Genomic DNA, 23,218 nt, shown 5'->3' with positions numbered 1-23,218 from the left:
TAGATTTTTTTTTTTTTTTAATTACCTCCCCCCACCCCACTTCCACCCCTGACCTACGGATTTTGCCGTCTCCCATTAAGAACTGGATCACTGAAGGCAGGGAATCTCCTCCCAGGCTCTCCCGGCATGCTCCCGTGACCTGGTGCACCTCGGGCCTGGCACGCCAGGGGGCTTGAACCCAGGACCTTCTGTGTGTAAACCAGACATGCTTTGTGGAACCACCCCGCTATAGGTATATTTTCATCCTGATATTTTATAGTTAACAAATGGTACTATAGTTAAGATTGGGAGATCTTTAGATATGTTAGCCCTATTCATCTCAAGTAATGTAGTTTAACATTTTTTTTAGTAATACCACTAAAAAGAAAGAACCAAATATATATGTTCCCTGAATTGTGTTAAAGTTTATAATTTCCAGGTCACAATATAGCTTTGTCTTTAGTATAATGTATTTTAGTTTTAAAGATAAAATGAGAACATACATTTTGTTTTTCCTAAAGTCACAGCATGAGACTGCATAAACTCTGCAGCTGGATGTTTATACTGCTTTTCTACTAATTCTCTTTGTAGTACTGTAATTGGACTGCTGCATGTTAAAATTCACATTTTTTGTGCTGATGTTATATTAATGCATTTTCTCAAGCTTAGCGTTTAATTGCAACAACACAAATATTACAGAAATATAAAAGGCTCTACGATTCCAATTTTTTTTTTTGCTATAAATTAGAGAATGAATTTCTCATTAAAACATAGAAGGCACTCCATGACCTAGTACCTCCTTATATCTCTGACTTCCTCTTTTGCTGCTCCTGTGTATGCAATCTACGTTAGAGTAAAATTCTTATAATTTAATAAGAACCGAACTATGATGGCACACTGGGTGTGGATAATGTTGTAGGAAAGAGATTTTAGATGTGTTTCTAGGAAGACTTAGGATTTAATTATTGAAAGTGAGATATAATAGAAAGGAGATGACCTTAAATGACTCCCAAATTTATATTTTGTGTGACATAATGAAATTAAATCCTAGGGGAGAGGTGCTAAGGACCTAGAACTGTTATCATATCCAGGATTCTGCATGATCCTTTGATTTCCTTCCTTCTACCTGTGTAAATAGTTTCTTTATAAACTTCTTCTCCAGTTTATGTCATCTGTTTCTTGCCAGGACCTTAACTGGTACAATAATTGGTACCCAAGGTGGTCCCAGGAAGCAGAACTTTAAATTTGGGAAATGAATGGATTACTCATATATTTTAGGAGTGCTAGGAAGTAATTGGACATGGGTAATCCATGATGCACAGTGGCACTATGATTACTCAAATGATCATTGAAGTTAGCATGGAATGAATTATACAGACAGGGTATGGCACCGGGATATGAAGTCATTGTAAAACTCAGTTGTTAAGAGAAAAACAGTGATTACAAAATCCATGATGTCACCTGGCTCCTTTTAATGGCCCTGGAGAGTTTAGATGTGGAAAATGAACAACTGAAAACTAAAAATATCTGGCAAGAATGATCAGAAAACTTAAAGGGAAGTCATAAGAAGTCCCTTATGTCATGTGGCCTGAGGGAAGATATGGGTGACAACCAAGTCCAAGGACCAGTTGTGAGGGTTTCGGAGTTCTAAATCAAGCCCCCTAGGTCTCTTACACTTATAGAAAAGTGTTGGTGGGGAAGGGGTAGAGTTTTAAAATACAAGAAAGGAATATTTGAGCAGCATAGATGAAACTGAGAATTTTGAGTTCTCCCCAGTCCCACCACCAATTCCCTCAAATATAAGACATGTAGGAAAAACAAACAAACAAACAAAAACAAACCTTTTCTGTCTGAAAGCATTTCAATGACTCTACTTGCCTCACAAACTGATTCTTCTCATTACCAACTCATCGTTATTTCCAGATTTATCACGGATGAAGAGTATAAGGATTGCTCTAAGAGGAAATAGCTACACCTGAAGGATTTCAGGAACTCTTCAATCTCTAACTGCCAAGAAACTAGAGAATGTGTGTGGGAATGGATTTTAAGGGATTAAACAAAGGAGAATAAAATATAAGGTGCAATTGGTCTAAATTCATTTTCCTGGATGCATTCACCCAGAATATGAAACTTAATATATCGATTTAAGTATGTGGAAACGGCATTAATAACCTGATAAGTTTCCTGATTGAAGTCTGCATTCAATAACCTGTAACTTTATAAAAAGTGGAAATGCCTAAATTTTACTGGCATACTGTGTAGGAAGAAATTCAAAGGCTCAAAAAGATAGAAATGTTGGAATAAATCTGGTTAGCCCCCTTCTTACCACACTCCAAAGGATACTATTTCCTTTATCAAAGCATTCAGAAATGTGTTATTGAGGAGGCTGTCAGCCTGGTAGGTGTGGAATTTTTCAAACTGGTTACTAAACACAGCCATCATTAAAAATTTAATGAATTATCCAAAAAGGTATTAATCTAAGCCTTCTTCCCCCAACTATATATCTGTGTGAAGCAGGAATTTCTTCATATACTTCAATCAAAACAATATATCACAACAAATCAAATGAAGACAAATATATTGTGTGATTCCAACTGTTATGCATTAAGCCTGATATTAAAGAGATTTGCAAAAATATGAAACAATGCTACTTTTCTCACTGTATTTTTTAATTTTAGAAAATATAGTTTTTTTTACAAGTTACATTACTTATGTTAGCATGTAAGCCTCTCTGCTGCATGACTTATTTACTAATTTAAAATAAATATTTTCAAATTGTGTGGTTTTAACTTATAATACAGTAAATTGTGATATATATATATATCTCAACAGTTCTTTCCTTAACAAGTTTTGATCATTTTTCTACCAGACAAATAGCTCACTCTCTCAACTTCTCTTAGGTTTATATTAAAGATAACCTACCATGATAATCATAAGTAAAATTGCAATTATTCTCCCCTAAATATATCTTCTATCGCCCTTTTAAAATTTATTTTTAAAAAACCTTATCATTGACTAACATGTATCTTATTTATTTTATTACTGTGTGTCTCTTCAGGTGAATATAAGTTCCCTTAAGTCAGAGTAATGGTCTGTTTTAGTTATACTACATCTATAATGTCTAGAAGATACCTTCATACATGATAGATGTTTTAATAAATATTTTTGACTGACCTGCGAATGAATAAATGAATAAATTTCAGTTATCAATTCCATAGATAGACTTCTCTGACTTCTCTAATTAGCTAGAGTGGGGATTCTTAACAGTTTTATGCCATAGATATGTCAGAGTATATTTTCCTAAAGGTTAATAAAATGATTATCATAAAATGTTGAATGAACACTTGTCAAACTTTATTCAACTCATTAGTAAGGTAACTAGCAGAAAAACAAAGCTGGTTTGAAGGAACAGGAGCTGTATCATCACTGAGAAACAGTACTGAATAAACTTACTGTTTAGATACAAAACTGGTTAATATCATATAGAACAATAAAACCATAATTTGGGGGGGTCATATTTTATATTGAAAGAAACTATCACACAAAAATATGCAAGTTAACATGTAAAATCACACAGTCTGAGTCTTTAATCAACAGTATATAATGACTTAATCAACATGGAATTATTGATTTCTATAAATAGTGAAATAATTCTTGGGTTGATCTGTTAAATAATATTCTAATGTAATATTGAAAGGATATGCTGCTCTCTCTTTGCCTTATTTCCAAATTTTGGGTAACTTTTCTTAAGAGTACTCCTGTTATGATCATAAGTAATCTCCAAAGATTATTTCTAGTCACAAAAACGGCTAATCTCAATGTGTTTTGACCTGATTTTTTAAGTAATGCACTGTGAAGTGTTAATACAAGCCTCATAGAGCATACAGAGTTGAGAAAATTAAGACTAAGATATTAACTTTTGTCTGTAAATTTCATAAGGCATATAGGATTGTAATTTTAAAATCCTTTTTTATTTTGAATCTAGAAAACAAAACACAAAAATTTATTTTTTCTTTCTTTTTTAAATTATTATTATTTATGCCTATAGCACCTGGTCTTCCTTGGTGGTCTCCCATCCAAGTACTAACCAGGCCTGACTCTACTTAGCTTCTGAGATCAGACATCAGGCTTGTTCAGGGTGGCATGGCCATAGACCATGGACTGTGACTCCACTGGGGCATGAACCCAGGACCTTTTGTGTGTAAAGCAGACATGCTAACCACTACACTATGGAACTACATCCCAAAAGTTTCTTTATACAAGATTTCTTACAATGACTATGCATTTGCAGTTCCTATACATATTAAGTATATTACTCCATTATGACCTTGGTTTCACGAGAATTTTGTCAAATATATCCCTGTAAAAGAAATGATAAATTCTTATTTAACTCATGAAATAAATGTATTGACATAAATAGTGAGAAGACTCAATAAAAACATCTGTTTTTGAATTCTGAGAGGTCAGTGAGAATTGGATATTATTTTTAACATGTTTCATTTCAGTTTACAAAAACAGTCTACTAAATAGAAGATTAGAGACAGATTAATAAGAAAGAAAAAAGCTTCCTCATAAATCCATCAAAAAAATAGATTTCTAGAAATAGAATTAACAGTATGTCAAAAGAAATAACCACAATTTAATATGCTTCGTTAGTGTAATTGATTGTATGTAATTAATTCCTGTTATTTTGGATCTGTTTTCTTGAAATCTTCTGTTTCTGGATAAAATGATTCCTGGAAATTATAATTCAGTTCTCTGAGCTGTCTGAAAATGGTCTGAGCAATGTCTACTTAAACTCCAAAGCCTGGAACCATGAGCCTATTTCTAAAAGGATTACTTGGTATAGATCTCTCAATGAGTCTCTGAGACTGACTCAATTTTTTTGCATGTAGTGTATAATAGAGCCATCAAGAAAACATAAGAAAAAAAAAGAAATTATCAGCTGATAAGACTGATGAATGGAAGTAGATAATTTATTAGAGTAACCAAAAATATTAGAATGAGGAAAGGTCACCAAATGGTCAGGCCATGAAACTAGATTCTCATTCATTGAAGCTGCAAACAGCATAAGAATAGACACAAAGATAAATGGAGTCCAGAAATAAACTCAAAATGACCAATTTTTAGTTTGCCTTTGCAAAAATAATTTTTTGCCTATGACAAGATAATTCAAAGGTGAAAACATTATATTTTCAATAAATGGTGCTTGACCAATAGAATAACCATATTAAAAAAAAAAAAAAGAAAGAAACTTGACCTATATAAAACTTGAAATGGTTCATGGACCTAAATGTAAAAGCTTAAAACAGAGGAGAATCTTTGTCACTTTGGCTTAGGCAAAGGTTATATAGATATGCCAACAAAAGCATGATCCAAAAAAAGAAAACGTTGATAAATTCTGCTTTATCAAAATTAAAAATTTTGTTCTTTGGAAAGCATCATTAAGAAAATGAAAACACAAGCCACAGACTGGGAGAAAGTATTTGCTGATCATATATCTGACAAAGGATTTGTGTCCAATATATATAAAATACTCTTACAACTCAGTGATAATGAAAAACTCAATTAAAAATGGGGCAAGAATTTGAATAGACACATCACCAAAGAAGATATATAGATGACAATAGACACATAAAAAGATGCCCAGTATAAATAGTCATTAGGGAAATTCATATTAAAATCACACCTACTAGAATGGCTAAAATCTAAAATAGATAATACCAAAGGTTGATGAGTATTTAGCGAAACTGAAACTCCCCGTCAGTAACTATGAGAAGTCTGAGATTTTATCCTACTTGCAAGCTAACACACTAGTCTTCTGTATTTTGTGGAATCTGGCATAAGACACAAGACTCCTGACTCTGAGGCAAAGAACAGTTTATTACTTATAATTATAGCAGTAGCCAGAGTATAATATTCTTGTACCAGTTCCCTAAACGCTAATTCCCAAAAGGTGATGCAGTGAGGGCCAGGTGGATGCTGTGCGTGCTGTGGGCTTTTCAGTCACAGATAAAGAGCTCCAAGTTTAGGGAATCTGAATCTTCTGTAATGGATTGCAAGCAAATCTGCTGACCGTTACCCCAGTGGGAGACATTATCTTTATTATACTAGACAGTAAATAAAGAACATGCTCTTGGCTTTTTCAAGGCTGTTCACTATGCAAACATACTTTGAAAAAGATAGTCTGAAACAAAAGAGCAGTTAATTCCTCTTTTTGCAATATGTGTGGAAACAGGAAAGGCACATGAGAATTGCCTCTTAGCACACTTAAACATTATTTGTGAGAATATAAAGTGGTACAGACACTTTGGAAAAGTTTGACAGTTTTTAAAAAGTTAAATATACACTTAAAAACATAGTTTGGTGAGTCTATTCCAAGGTATCTATGGAAAAAAAAAAAAGAAAGGAAGAAATCCCTACAAAGATTGGTATGAGAGTATTTATAGAAGCATTATTTATAATAGCCCCAAATTATACCTTAATAAAACTGTTTTCTTTTTTTATAGCATGGAAAGAAAAAAATATGCAGCAGTGTGTCTATAAAGTTTCAGGTTTTTAGTTTTCTCCTGCATGGCAACAAGCCATTTTCTTTCCTTCACTCTGCTTAGTAAGGGCATGCTGTTGATGCCAGTCACCACCTCAGCCTTGGGTTTAAGGCACTTAGCCTTGTAATGGTCCTCAGCCCTCACTATGATTCAGAATTACCTGGAAAACTTTTAAATACTGCTAGCACAGAAGCAATACTTTGATTTTGATTCAGTCAGCTTGAGCACAATATTCTTTTGTTTGCTAGTTCCCCAGTTAATTCTCATAGGCAGCCAAAGTTGAGAAAAAAATACTACACTACAGTACTTTTCTAGAATAATTTTGAAGCTGTTTTAGGAGTCCGTGCTGCTGGCACCGTGGTCACAGCCAGCCCCTAGTGAAATTATTGGAAAGCAACTGAGGGGGTTTTCTCTACCTAAACACTAAAGCTGTAATTCTCAGCACAGGGTAGCGGTTGGGGAGTTTTCCCAGATATGCGTGCTTGCACAGTCACTGTCCCCCTATTCCATGCTGGGAATTCCCGCACTATTTCTCATCTCTCTCCACCCAGATTTCACAGACACACAGTGCTGGGTGGTACCTTTGGGGGAAAAAAAACCCAAACAGAGAGGAATTAACATAGTGTCTTTGATTAGAATATGTACAAAATGTACTTTGTGTCCTGAAAAATGGACATGGATACTTCACATTAACTTTTATTTCAAATTTTATTTTCTTTATTAAAATATCAAGTTATAGATACATTGATACTTATTTTAATGAAATGAAATTTCAAAGATGTATAAATAAAAAGTTAAGATTTGCTCCGCACTCACCATTCCTTTGCCTTTGTAGGACCTAGGTTTTTTCCTATCACATAAACATTAAAAATCATATATAAATGGTGTGTTGCTGTTATCGCTCTCCTTAAATTCATCTAAATAATTTATGATCAATGCATATTTTTCCTTGATATATATAGATATATCTCTCTATATGTATATCTTTTCTTTAAATAATTACATAATAAAATGATTGTACCAAATTACATTCATGTATTTTATCTTTGATTGAAATTTGAATGTTTCCTGGTTTTTGCCATTACAAATATATTACATTAAATGTTACTAGATAAATGGCCTTAGATATTGGTACTTCGGTACTTTTATTTTTATTGGATAGACTTCCCCAAATGGGATTATTTCATCAAAAGCTATGTGTATGTATTTAATTTATAGATATTGCCAAATATTTTTTGAAGGATTATAGCAGCTTGCACTGGATGTTATTGTATCTTTAATTTTTTTGCCAACTAGCACAAGGCTTAAGATAATTATTTTATTAATGGTTTGTAAATTTGTGCATTTTCATTTTCATTTTCCTTGACTGCTAGAGAGGATAATTAATTAAAAATTAAAAATTAAAGATTTTTAATTTTTCAATTACAGTTCACATACAATAGTACATTAGTTTCAGGTATATAACATAGTGATTAGACATTTATATAACTTACAAAGTGATTACTCCCAATAAATCTAGTACCCATCCGACACCATACATAGTTATTACAATTTTATTGACTATATCCCTTATGCTATACTTTACATCCCTACAACTATTTTGTAACCACCAATTTGTACTTCTTAATCCTTTCCGCTTTTTCACTCACCCACCAACCCCCTCCCATCCATTAACCATCAAAATGTTCTGTGTCTTTGAGTTCGTTTCTGTTTTGTTTGTTCATTTATTTTGTTCTTTAGAGTCCATATATAAGTGACATTGTATGGCATTTTTCTTTCTCTGTCTGATTTACTCCACTCAGCACAATGCCCTCTAGAACCATCCATGTTGTTGCAGATGGCAAGATTTCATTCTTTTTTATGGCTGAATAATATTCCAGCGTGTGTGTGTGTGTGTGTGTGTGTGTGTGTACCACATCTTCTTTATCCATTCATCCATTGATGGACTCCCAGGTGGCCTTTGCACGTTGGCTACTGTAAATAACATTGCAATGAAGATGTGGGTGCACGTGTCCCTTCCAAGTAGTGTTTTGGGTTTCTTTGGATAAATATGCAGAAATAAGAATACTGGGTCCTTTGTCTTTTACTATAGTCTTTGTTTTAAAGTATATTTTGTCTGGTACTAGTATTGCTACCCAGCTATTTTTGTTTATTTCCATTTATGAAACATCTTTTTCCATCTCTTTACTTTTAGTCCGTGTGTGTCTTTCGATCTGAGGTGAGTCTCTTGTAGACAGCATATGTAAGGGTCTTTTTTTCTTATATATTTAGCTACTCTATGTTTTTTATTGGAGTATTTAATCCATTTCCATTTAAAGTAATTATTCATAGAAATGTAGTTATTGCCATTTTTTTATTCATATTTTTAATCTTTTTTTCTTCTTAAATAAGTTTCTTTAACATTTCTTGCAATGCTGGTTTGGTTGTGGTGAAAACCTTTAGCTTTTTCTTGTATGGGAAGCTCTTTATCTGTCCTTCGATTCTAAATGATAGCTTTTCTGGGTAGAGTAATCTTGGTTGTATGTCCTTGCTTTTCATCATTTTGAATATTTCATGCCAGTCTCTTTTGGCCTGCAAAGTTTCTGTTGAGAAATCAGCTGACAATCTTATGGGAGCTCTCTTGTGGGTAACTAACTGCTTTGCTCTTGCTGCTTTTAAGATTCTTTCTTTGTCTTAACCTTTGGTATTTAATTATGATAAGTCTTGGTGTGGGCCTTTTTGGGTTGATCTTCTTTGGGACTTTCTGCACTTCTTGGGCTTGTATGTCTATTTCCTTCACCAGGTTAGAAAAGTTTTTCGTTATCATTTCTTCAAATAGGTTTTCAATTCCTTGCTCTCTCTCTTCTCCATCTAGTGTTCCTATGATGTGAAGGTTGGTATGTTTGACGTTGAATCAGAGACCCTTTAAACTATCTTCATTTTTTTTTGGGGGGGGGGCGGATTCTTTTTTCTTTTTGCTGTTCTGATTAGGTGTTTTCTGCTACCTTATCTTTCAAATTGCTGATTCGGTCCTCTGTTTCATGTAATACATTGTTGATTCCCTATAATGTCTTCTTCATTTCAGTTATTGTAGTTTTCATTTCTGACCAGTTCTTTTTTTATGTTTTTTTTTTATCTCCATTTTTATGTTTCCTATCTCTTTCTTGAACTTCTCACTGTGATCATTGAACATGTTTATAACCATGAACTCTGTATCCAGTAGGCTGCTTGTCTTTATTTTTAGTTCTTTTTCTGGATCTTCATTCTGTTCTTTCATTTGAGACATATTTCTTTGTCTCCCTATTTTGGCTGACTCCCTATTTGTTTCTACTTATTAGGTAGAGCTGTTATGTCTCTCAGTCTTACTAGAATGGTTTTATATAGTAGATGTCTTATGGGGCTCAGTGGCACAGTTTCCTTGGTCATCTGAGCCAGGCGCTCAAGGTATGTCCCTTTTGTGAGATGTAGTTGAACCTTGGTTGCTGTGTGCATGTCAGTAGGAGGGATTGATTCTCAGGCTGATTGGTTGTGATAACTGAGTGTGACTACAATGGAGGAGCTGTAGTGCAGGGGCTGATACTACGAAGCAGGATTAGCTTTAGCAGGGCTCTGGTGCCTGCCCAGTTTACCATTTGGGTGTGTCATTTGTGGAGGTGGTGCTCTGGTGTTGTCTGAAGCAGATTCTGAACCCTCTTGGAAGGGGTTCTTTTGCAAGCCAATGCCATCTGCTGCCTTTGCCCTGTTTGGGGCCTATTGGTATGAGCTACAAAGTGATCTGCAGATGGTTGATACTTGTGCTGAGCTTTGAAGTGCCTTGAAGAGGCTAAGCTGTGAACTGAGGCTGGCTGCCACTTGTGGTGGGCTTGAGACTGCTTACCAAGATGTACGGGGCATGCCTATGTCAGATGCTAGTTGTCTGTGGTTTGTGAAACTTTGAGATATTTTAGGAAAGTCTGCAGCATGAGCCAAGACAAGCCGTTTGTATGCAAAACATACTGGAAGAAGCTCAGGCAATCCCTCAAGTTGGGTGGGGCAGTATCTCAGGTAATCCCCAGGGCAGGGCCACCAGTGTTAGCCAGATTGATGGAGACCCAGAAATGGTGCCCACCTGTGTCTTCACCCTGGATGAGGGGAGGGCTCAACAAAGAAATGATGGATTCTTCCAGCACTTCTGTCTAGGAGAAAGCTGCCCCTTCAGCCCTCGCCCTGAAGCCAGACAATTCAGTTCCTCTCCATATGTTTCTGGCAACTTTCAAGCTGCTGCCCCTAGCATTGGAGCACAGAGTGAGTTGCTCAGTGAGTAAGTTTGTTCATGGGCCCTTTAAGAGTAACACCTGGAGCTCCAGCAGACCTCTGACTCACTCAGCCACAATCTCTGCTAGTTTTCACAGGCAGTTGTCCAGACTTCTCTCCCTGGCACTGGAACTCTGGTCTGGGGAGCCTGGTGTTAGGCTGAGATCCCTCACTCCTCAGAGGGAAGCTCCACAGCTGAGATATCCCTCCTGATTTTTAATTACCACATGCGGTAACTCATGTGGTAATGTTCTGTGACTCAGCCCCTCCTACCAGCTCAATGTGGCTTCTTTTGTATATATTTAGTTGTAGGACTTTTGTTCAGCTAGACTTCAGGTGGTTCTGTTATTGTAGTTGTAACTGTTCTGCAGTTGTAATTTTGAGGTGGTCATGAGAGTAGGCAAGCACAGAGTTTACCTACTCTACCATCTTGACCGGGAAGTATAAGGATGAACAGCTTTTTTATGCTTATTAACTATTTGGATTTCTTTAAATTTCCTTACCATAAAACTTTTCTTATTTTTCTTTTAGGTTCCTTTTCTTTTTCTTACCAATTTATAAAAACTTTGGTATATTAGGAAATTTATGTCTTAACCTATAGTATCTATTTCCATATTTGGGCGCAAAGACTTCCTTTGACTGTTTATGGTGTTTTCCTTTTAGGACAATGTATGTACAATTAAATATGACTACCTTTTCCCTTATGACTTCAACTCTTCTGTCTAGTTGTAGAAGATCTTTGCCATCAAGAGATATGAAATTCTTCAAAATATTATTCTAGTGTTTACATGAATTCAGAAATCATATTTAAAGTTTTAAAATTGCACTTTAATTTACTTTTGTAGATGGTATGAGGTAGAGGTTCAACTTTGTTTTCTTCCAGAAATGTGACTAATTATGTCTGTGTGCAGTGTTATCAAACTCTTTATTCCCCACTTGAATAAAATGTCATGTTTGTCATTTAATAAATTCCTAATACACTTTTTTGGATGTTCTACTCTCTACCCTGATCTTTTTGTCTTGTCTTGTGCTTACCTCAAACCTTCTCAATTACTGTGATTTAATATTAATATTTTTTCAATATTCACTTCTTATGACACTGAACTGCATTTTTAATTCTGAAAGAAGATACATATGCTTATTTTAATTGAATTATTATTATAGTTGAAGTCATTATGTAACATTTAAAGTGTTTCTAAGTGCTTCTGTTTTTCTATACTAGATCATTATTCAAATATATGAATGTCCTTTTAAAGTTAAATTACTCTTTAAAGCCAGCAGAGGGAGTACAAGGCACTGTTTTACTAGTGAGAAATGAAAAATCATTTTAAAATATGTTCTTTTGCTGATTTATGGAACAAACTTAAGAATTCAAAATATTTATTACATCAAATATTGTTATTGATATAAGTTTATAACTACATCATCAAAACTTGCCAAAAGATTTATAGGCCTCCCATAAGCCACAGAATTTAGAGAAGAAACTAAATTTCCTTTGGAATGAGGAGAATTTGGGGCACGAATTCATTTATAGGATGCAGATAACATAAAATTGAAATAATGTAAAGAGTATAGTAAATATGATTCTGACTTATTTGTGAAAATTAAATTCAGGAAAAATTCAGAGAAAATGACTGTTAAATAGTTAAATGTTCATTATTTTGTATCTTATTTTTGAACACATCGATACAGTTTTCTACTGTTAGAATGTACATTATAAACAATGAAAGTCTTGAATAAATAGAACTTCTAAACATTTTTGAAGCACTTATTTTTTTAAAGTATAAAAAATTAGAAAACAACAGAAACATGAAAAGCTAAAATGTGGTTAACGTTTTAGTAGAAATTATAAATGGGCTAATTTATATTGGATATTTTGAAAAAACTGTGTTATTCCAAAGGAAGTTTTTGTCTAAAGCCTGCTGCTGTTTGTTATTTATAAATATCAGAACGATGGAGACTGCTATGAGGCAAAAAATTTTTCACCGAACCTCTTAGTAGCAGTAATTCAATCAAGCAAAGGTTACAAAAGCCCTGTGGGCCACTTGTTATGTGATAGCAGAGGCTGACCTGATTTTGTTGTATCAAATATTTTTTTAAGCCAGGAAGCTTAGTGTTAAATTTAATGCTCGATCAGGGTAATTCTATTACTCTGAGTTTGATATATCCATTTCATTTTGGTTCCACATATTGTGTTCTGTTTGTTGTCAGTATATATTATCTGTTGGTAAAAAAAAAAAAAAAAGTATATATATTTATAATTGTACATGTATATATTTGTGTATGTATATACACATTATATATATTTTACACAAGACGATAAATTATAAGTAAAATTAAATATTTAAAGGTATAATGTATTAGGATAATCTAAAGTTTTATTTTAAAACTAGTGTTCTTCAAATATATGCACTTTAAAGTACAGCCAGAATTAAATTTTGAAATAAATTTTCAGATGTAATTTAACTATCATTGCTGAATTTTCCATGCTTTCATTTTCAAAATATTTTACCTAAGGTGAGCATTTGAGCTTTGAATTTTGCAAGAGACACAAATTTAACTACTTTTAAGTTTCTAGTCATCTTTCATGAAAAATTATAAGTATTCTTATAAAATATACTCAATTTAAAATAGATTTATAAAACAACTAGAAAAAAATACTTGATTATCCATCTTTACCTGGAGAGAAAAAATTGAGCACTACTTCAAAGTGAATTATAAAGAAAAGGATGGATATATTTTACTACATAAATGTAAAAATATTTCTGCATGTCAAAATAAACATAATTAAACTTAAAAGGAATGCTCCAAATGGCAAAAAACACATTTATACCATATTTTAAATATTACAGGCTACATAATAAACTTTCTCAATTCAATATTTTTTAAAAGCATACTTTTATTAAGCAATGTCACTCCAATAAATTTAATAAAAAAGTAAAATAAAGTAAAAAAGAAAGACCCAGCAATTTCACTTCTGATTATCTATCCTAAGAAACCCAAAACACTAATTCAAGGGGACATGTGAATCCATACATTCATTGAAGCATTATTTATAATAGCCAAGATACGGAGGCAACCTGAGTGTCCACCAGTAGGTGAACGGATAAAGAGGTACACACACACACACACACACACACACACACATGAATATTGCTCAGCCATTAAAAAAAATGAAATCTTGCCATCTGCAACAACATAGATGGACCTATAGGGCATTGTGCCGAGTGGAGTAAGTCAGACAGGGTAAGACAAATGACATATGATTTCACTTATATGTGGAATCTAAAGAACAAAAATAAAGAACAAAACAGAAACAAATTTATAGATACAGAGAACATTTTGATGGTTGCCAGATGGGTGGGGGGTTGGGACAGTGGGTGCAAAAGGACAAGGGTTTAAGAAGTACAGATTGGTGGTTACAAAATAATTATGGGGATGTAAAGTATAGCATAAGGAATATAGTCAATAATATTGTAATATTACTGTCGGCTGGGTACTAGATTTATTGGAGTGATCATTTTGTAAGTTATATAAATGTCTAATCACCATGTCGTACACCTGAAACTAATATAATATTGTATGCCAACTACGATAAATAAAAATATTGTGAAAAAAAGCATACATTTCAAAGTATAGACATTTTTTAAAAGAAAAAAGTATGATTACAGATATAAGAAAAATTACTTTTTCACCAGAAAAGCAAATTTGAGCAATGAAGGATTTTTTAAAGTTTTTATTTATTTATTTATCTATCTATCTATCTATTTATTTATTTATTTATTCATGCAATTAATTAATTAATTTATTTATTTATTTATACGTTTTATTTTTTTACCTTTTTTTCCCCCTCACCCTCCCTCTTTCCCCTGGGGGTAACTAAAAATAATAATACACAATGTTGAAGTTTAAGGAAGTCATTATTCATATGCATTCCCGGTGGTGTCTTATCTGATGCAATCTTTCAGGCAGATATTCATCAAGTGGTTTAAATGTCCATGCACTTCGACTTGGTAATTTCATTTCTAGAAATTTATCCTAAAGGTTTTATCAGAAATTGGCACTTTATATTGACTTTTCCCTTTGTCTGGAAACTCTTTCTTGGTTAACTATGTAGCTAGCTCTCTTACTGCCTCCTCAACCATTGTCAATCAAGCATCAACTATTCAATAAGATCTTTCCTAACTAACCTTTTTGAAATTCCACTCTTTCATCACAAATTCCCTTAATTCTCCTCTTTTTCTTTGTTCAATAGCACATGACATCTTCCAGTATACTTTATAATTTATGTATTTATATGTATACTGTTCATTGGAAGCTCAATGAGGACTGAAATCTTTGTCTTGTTCTCTGATGTTTTGTTCCTCCAATTGTTTGAAAGACTATCTGTCATACAGTAGGTGTTTAATGAATATTTGTTGAATGAGTGAGTTAATGTCGAAGATGTTTATTCTAGCATTATTTGTGAAAGCAAAAGAAAAATATGGGAAAAATTCTTCTGTTTGGGAATGGTTAAATAAATCATGGTCTTTCCACATGTGTATTAATTTCATAGGATTGTTGTAACAAATTACCACAAAGTGAGTGGTTTGAAACAACAGAAATTTATTCTCTCACAGTTCTAGAAGCTAGGGGTGTGAAATTTAAGAGTTGGCAGAATTGGTTCCTTCTGCAGACTCTGAGGGAGAATCCATTCCATGCTTCTTAAGTCGTGGGAGCTACTGACAATCCTTGGTGCATCGCTATGCCTCAATCTTCACACTACCTTTCTGTGTCTTCTCTCCTTCTATTCTCTAATAAAGGCACTTGTCATGAGCTTAGGCCTTACCCTGATCCAGAATGATATCATCTTAAAATCCTTCATTGCATCTTCAAAGAACCTTTTCCTAAATAAAGTCACATTCACAGGTTCCAGGACATGTCTTTGGGGGGAGGGGTTGCCATTCAACCCACTAAATAGGTTATATTGTAAGAGTGCTATTAAAAATCTTAGTTTGGTTACAGTTAAAATCTGACGTAATTAATGACATAATTAATTAAGAAAGGATGATGCAACACACACACACAAAGTAAATAATCCTAATTTTACTTGTATATTTACTAATAATTTTACTTATATTTGTAAATCAAGAGTCCAGAGGGAAATGTAGCAAATATTTTAAAAAATTTAATGCTGGGGTGCTGGTTGATAGAAATACAGGTACTTTATCTTTTTCTTCATAATTGCCAGAGTTTTCCAAAATTTCTACAAAAAAAGTAGATTTTAATTTTTATATTTACGATTTTATTATTATGAGAAAAAATAAATAAAAACTAAGAGAAACAGTTCTTTTAAATGATTTATTGGAAAGTAAGACAAATTAAGTTTCAAAATGACACAATGATTAATCACCTCTTTTATATCTAACACCATTAGGGTTATCCTCATGAAATTTTTATGTCAATCTGCTCAGGAGCATGTGTCTCTAGAGATTTTCTAGAAAAGATGAGAGAACCATTCCACTGGAAAGTTTAGAAATCCACCTTTTTGAGAACACAGTGAAACTAAAGTGCCCTTAGACCCCCTTGTATTCATGATTTTGTCAATTCTAGCGTACTGCACACTTCATGATTTGTCAAAGGCATATTAGTTAAATAGACAGTTCTCATCATCTTCTCTTGACTCTTCCTGTTTTGCTTGCTTTTAAAATTTTGACATTTTTATGCTTACTTTTTAGGATTCTGCTATGTTCCCTAATTAATTAATTGGTTGATTAATTAATTAAATGGGTATTCATTGAGTTCTCCTTATATGCCCAGCACTGTAACCCGTGAGTTTGAATTTGGGAGAATATTAGTCCTAAATTTGGGAGCAAATGCTTTTACAGGGGGCTTGTGTTTGAGCTGTCTGAAGAACCAATGTTCCCTATGTACAGAGTACCAGCTTCATAGCATGTACATGGCCACTTCCTTTGATCACGGCTCCACACCAGGGTCCAGACTATGCCAGGTTTGGATGGGAGCCTTTGCGGGAATTGTTGCAAAATTGTTATTGGGATTCCTGTGGTCTCGTCTTTATTTACTTGCACCTTGATTGACTGGTGTTGGTCCATGACATCAGGAATTTCCCAGGTGAAACGTGAAACTGGCCCCCATTTACAGAGGGCAAGGACAGATCAAAGAAAGTGATGGGTCACTTCATTTTAGTAGGTGGTGGCAGGTTTAATAAGCAAGGCAGCTTATGTACGAAGCTTGTCTTGAGTGGCCACAGATGATCAGATCTCCACACCTGCCTGCCAGAAGCTTAAAAGTATATGTAGAGGCCTTAACTAGGTTCAGTCATACATGCTGTTCAGAATGTCTCAACAACACATTGCTGTTTCAAGGTTGTGTTCTTGAATATGGCTCTTACTGTGGCAACAGTAGGAAGAATGCATACTCTGAAGACAGGAGAGGGGATAAGGAGCTTCTGACTGTCTGTGTCCAGCTCAAGTCAGCTGGCGGTCATGTCTTCTTGATGACCTTCTCTAACAACCAGAAACCTACATAGAAAAAAACTGTGTAGAAGCATATTCTCTAAGGCAATTGGCCATATCCATCAGATAATTCTTGGATGAAAGTAAATATAGAGAATTAAAATGAATAATTAATAAATTATTCCCCTTTTAATATTTTAATTCTAATGATTAAATGCTATTTTATGCAATTTATAATGTTTTGACTAGTGATATATATGTAAGAGATTTTTATGAGGTATAAAGTACAATAAACTCAAATATATTTTTAAAAAGATATTTTCTAATTTGTTAATAAACATGAATTCATTAAAGCAAAGAACTTGATTTGCAAACCTTACCTATAATATTGGTGGCATAAATAAAAGCAATTTCTTAAATTTGCTAATTGTTCTGTCCTGCTGTGGACATTAGCTAGTATTAGGACTTTTAGCACCAACATTAACACTTCCATTTAAATCTCATTCAAAAGATGATACCTCTAGGAATTTAGCAACTCTTTTCATCACTTTGAAAATCTATCTAGTGTAGCTCTAGGGAAATCTATTGAACTGCTCCTCAATAAGTCCATTTCTCCAAAAGCCATTTAACACATCAATGACTCTAAGAAGCTACTTATATCAAATCTCATTTAAACTGAGAAAAAGAACCACTTCCCCTGTCCCATCCCTGTTGACGACCAGTGAGGCTGTGGGAACCCATGCCTCAGCCTTCAATGTGAGTCAGTCAGTCATGCACGTGGAAAACAAGGAAGTCTCTGCTAATGTTTTCTCTTGAGCTTACTCTTTGTTTTTTTTCCAGTCACCTTAGATAATATTTGTAAATAAAAAAGGAAAAGTTAAATTTTAATATAGAGAACTTGCTTTTTTTTTTTTTGCATGCGATCTCTGATGGCTTCTGGAATTGAGACAATCATTTTTACCAGAAGAAAGAATGACTGAGACTAAGCCTCTGACTTATTTCCAAACTCATGTGTTTTCTAAGGTTAGATTTTTTTTTTTTCTAGGTTAATTTTAGAAGAAGCATGATTGCTTCTACCCAGGTATTAAGAACTGAAACATATTCTGGTTGAAACACTCTTAAGTCAAGGCAATGCCATATTTGTTTTTATAATATTCATCCTGTGCATGACACATCAAAGAATTTCAATAAAATTTTCTTCAATGCACCTAGGTTCAAGTCTCACTTGTGTTATATAGGCCTGGGCCAGCCATTTAAGGTCCCTGAGGTTCATTTTCTCCAGTTTGTAAAATAGGTATAAAAAAGTTGCCATTGCTCCATTTTGAGGAAAAAACAGGCTAATGTTAATAAATATATTTTTAAGCTATGAAGTTTTTTATGGAAAAACAGTTATTACTGTGAACATGTGCTAAATATGGATATAGATAACTGAGTATTGTAATGTTAAGATTGTGAGGTGAGGTTAAAAGTGGTTGTTAGAATACTCAATTTGAGTCCTGACAAAGGATATCAGTGCGTTATGTTTCTGTCATTTTATCCAAGTTAACTGTCTTTATAGCACTTATATCACATTTTTTTGTTATAAAATATTTTTCTACCCAATTAATAACATTTACTAAAATAGATATCTTGCATATCATGTTCCTAGCTGAACCCAAAGAACTTAAAACATCTGGCTCCCAGTAGACACTCAACTATTTTAAAAAATAAATGAATATCACCACACTGCAGAGACCACTTACCACGAGGTCTCTGTCTGTCAGTGTTTATGGCTGGTTGGTGTTTTTGAAACAACTTAAGACTAGTGATTATGAATTATAAGAAAGTCACAATTTTTATATACTAAATAAATAGAAAAGAAAAAAATATTTAAGATACTGTGTATGAGCAAGTATATTTTGCTATTGAAAAAGTAGGGGACTTTTCAAAAAGATACAATTATTAAATTACAATCTTATTGTAGGCAATACAGATTTTACTTCAGATCATTAAACTTAACCTTTATATGATTAATACTATACTCTTATTTATGTTACATTTTCCCATGAAATAGATTTCAGTATTTTTTTTGTGTGTGTTTAAGTGTTACTGGCTCTCCTACTAAAAGAAAATATTTTTGAAAGAAACCTTATAAATATATAACAATATCTTATCATTAATCAGTATATCCAAATATTTTTTCATGCTTATTCAAGCATGCACTAAAGTAGTTGACATATTTTTGGCAGATCTTGGCAAATTATTTCATCTTTTCGGAAATGTTTAAATCAAACTGACAGTTTGGATTATTTGACAGCCTCTATCCATGATTGTCTAATTTTTTCACAATATGAGTCAAATGATTTTCTTGCATAAAGTTAACAAAAAAGGGGTGTCTCCCACAATTGTTACTTCACAACTTGAGAACATACAGAAACATTATGGTTCTGTTCAAGGACATGGTATAGTTGATATGAAATGTTCCTGAAAAAATCATGTTAAGGACTTTATATTCTTTTATATTCTACCTTCTCTGAAAGAAGTATTTTACATTTCATTCTGAATGTGAACATTTTTCTTTTTGTTTGATTTGAACACTTCTTAACGCTTTCTGCCTTACATTTCTCTGTCTGAATATCATTATACATTTTAATAATTTGTTCTCTGGATGATATGAATTTTATTTTCGTATTTTAAATTTTAGATGGAGTTGCTCAATCGTTTGGTACTTCCTTAGTTCTTAAAAAATTCCGTTACAGGTTTTGTTTATTTCTGTAATGGCGAAACACTAAAAATTGACAATTTATTTTCATTGATGTCCACTTTGATTAACAGGATTCAATTTTTTTTTAACATGAAAAAAGTAAACAAATTCTCTAATACCACTATCTTCCTTTCTCTAATATTGTGATAGTAATTCTAAATTTAAATTAATTTTCTGCATTAGTATGTTTTATGCAGGGAAAATAAAGTAAGGCTCATTAATGTGAGAAATTATTTTAGTATATTGTGTTAGATTCTATATTATATTCTACTTGATGAAGAAACAATAAGGAATTAATTAGTATCATTGCCTTGAAACTCTATTGCAAACAACAGAAACCAACTGGAGTAAATTTAGGAAAACTAGGAAATTTAATGATGGACATCGAGTTATCCAGTGGAACACAAGGGCAATCCAGGTGCTTAAATAACTAGAGTCAAGATGTAGAGAGCCTTCAAGACTCCTAACTATAATCTGTCACTTTTCTCTGTTTTGCTCTTGAGCATCTGCCTCACTTTTTCTTTCTTTGTAGACTGGCTTCTCTATGACCATGACAGAAAAATTGTTACTCACAAATACCAAGTTTATAATCAACATTGCTTCACCTATTCTAATTGGCTGTTTATGACCTCCAATTTCAAGTTCTTGATAAAAATTTTCTTTATTAAGTTGGCTGCTTTGACATTGTGGTAATCATTAATTCTATCCACCAAATATTTCTTTTCTTCCTTCCTTCCTTCCTTCCTTCTTTCCGTTCGTTCGTTCATTCGTTCTTTTTCGTTCTTTCTTTCATTCGTTCTTTTTCGTTCTTTCTTTCATTCTTTCTTTCGTTCTTTCATTCTTTTTCATTCATTCGTTCGTTCGTTCGTTCTTTCGTTCATTCTCTCTCTCTCTCTCTCTCTTTCTTTTTCATCTTGCAAGCATTCGATAGGATTGAACTTTCTAGATCAATTGTGGTTGGGTGAGCCCATGTGATTTATTCTGGTCAATGTGGTATGTTGTGATGTGTGTTATTTAAATACCAGTGAGAAATTCTCTAGAGTGTGCTTTTCCTCTGCCTTGATGATGAGCAATGTTATAATTAATGACTACTTCATCAGCTTGAGTTCCTAAATGAAGATATGCCAGATTAGAGTTCCCTCAATGAAGCAAGAAATAAACTTTCATTGCTTTAAATCACTGAGATGTTGAGGTTGTTTGTTATCTCAGCATATAGTAAAGACTTTCTTGACTAATATACAAACACCTGGAATTGTATTAGATTTGAAATATTTTCATTTGAATTTTATCTGTTATTTAAAACTCCTCCTTAGGCCACTGCTTTGGTCTTGTTTGTCCTTCAGTCACACTATCTCCTTGTTCCTGACTCAGTACCTGTTTTTTCTGTCATGCTGCTCTGCTGTTGTAAGAATTCTCAGAGGACATATAGACAGGACATTAAAGTACGTTGGAATAAACATTAGCCTACGAATTGTAAGACATGCATTCTTTTACTTATTATTTGGCTATGACCATGTAGCATTTTATAATTTTGAAACGTAGTTTCTTTATATGAAAATGAATATATTATACTCTACCTACCTCAGTATACTATATAAAGAGTAAAGCACTATATTATACATATATGTTATTACTATCTATCTATCTATCCATCATCTATCTATTTACCTTTCTATCCATCCATCCATCCATCCATCATCTGTCATCCTTATATAAATTGCTTAGGTGTGTTTTCTTAAGGTATAGCTGAGAATTGTTTTACTCACTCAGTTTAACTAATAAATATGCAAATGTATAAATTTATAAACAATGATAATGACATGGAACAAATTATAGTGATTCCTTTTAAATATTTTAATTGCTTCTAAACCTTTGTTTTCTCAGTATTATATTATACATCAATATAGTGATTGAAGAAAACGATAATTCTAGTACCATACTTCAGAACACTATAGATCATGTCCAGATAGTGATTTAACAATGTAGCCCATTGGATGCCAATGGTAGCACTAAGTTATACCCATGTAACTATGTTTCTGGTTGGACAGTGGGATTTGTCAATCATGTGCACTGGTGTGAAATTTGAAAAGCAGAAGTAATCTTTGTTTCTTTTGACTGTTTTCCTACAAGAAACAAAGTCCTGGAGATGTGAGGTGTTTCTGCTGCTGCTTCTCAGGCTCCATTATGCTGCTTCTGGTATTGAGAGGTACATGTGTAGAGGCAATAATAGGGGCTTCTTAATTTCAGCATCCTGATACCTGCAGTTTTAGCATATGTTCTTGAAATCAGTTGTTATAGTAGTGGATTCTGAGGTGGTTATTCCCTAGTGGGTCAGTTCAATCCTATTCTTTCTTTCTGAAGACATATTTCAGAGCTTGCTCCTACAGCCTTCTCAATGATTCTGTAAGCACCTAATCTGCATTTAATTTATGCTTACATAAAATACCTGGAGCAGTGGTTCTCAAACTTTAGTGTGTATTAGAATGAACTGGTAAACTTGTTAAAGCACAGGCAACCTGGCTCCACCCCCAGAATTTCTGATTTGGTAGGCATGAGGGTAGGATCTAAGAATATCAATATATAAGAAGTTCTCAGATTGCTGAACTAGAGACCATACCTTGAGAACCATTCATCTAGAATATTTTCTTAATGCGAATCTGTAATGAAGTAGGCCTTGTTCCCAAATATATCAAATAATCCAAGCCAGCCACATTTATTTTTTAACAAAAGATCAATAATTGGACTCATTATGTGATATACCCTAAATGGAGAATATTAATTGGAATTACAACAAAATGTAAAATAATAGGAATTAATCCAAATTTAATCATTAGCAAAACATGTTAGAATGGCTTATGTTATATGAATTTATATTTAATTTTATTCTTTGGAATAAAGACTATGTGGATGATATCATATAGCAATGTTACTATATAGTTACATATACCTTTTTTCTTCCCGTCTGAATTTCAATTCAGGACAGACAGGTAATACTTTGTCACTATGAAGCTTTTCTGTAAATTCTGTTTTGAAAATAGAATCTTAAACAGAACTATCATTTAAATTTAATCATTATCTTTTCATACTGCATATATTAGAGAATCTTATTTTTCATTTAGCTTAATCATATATTTAACTTAGTTCAACCCAATACTTGTTACATAAAAGATTTTGAAACCCAAAGGTATAAGCACTTAGAGAAAGAGTTGAATCTAGCATTT

At 33.2% G+C, this 23,218-nt stretch overlaps 1 pseudogene; it reads right to left on the bottom strand.

The window, feature by feature from the left end:
- Positions 1-4,018: 4,018 nt before the first annotated feature.
- Positions 4,019-4,134, bottom strand: LOC112472485 (annotated as a pseudogene).
- Between the last annotated feature and the right edge of the window lie 19,084 nt (positions 4,135-23,218).

This window comes from Pteropus alecto, unplaced genomic scaffold (assembly GCF_000325575.1).
Source record: "Pteropus alecto unplaced genomic scaffold, ASM32557v1 scaffold76, whole genome shotgun sequence".
Taxonomy (NCBI): Eukaryota; Metazoa; Chordata; class Mammalia; order Chiroptera; family Pteropodidae; genus Pteropus; species Pteropus alecto.
The sequence above is the reverse complement of the archived record's forward strand: the minus strand, read 5'-3'. Positions and strand labels throughout refer to the sequence as shown.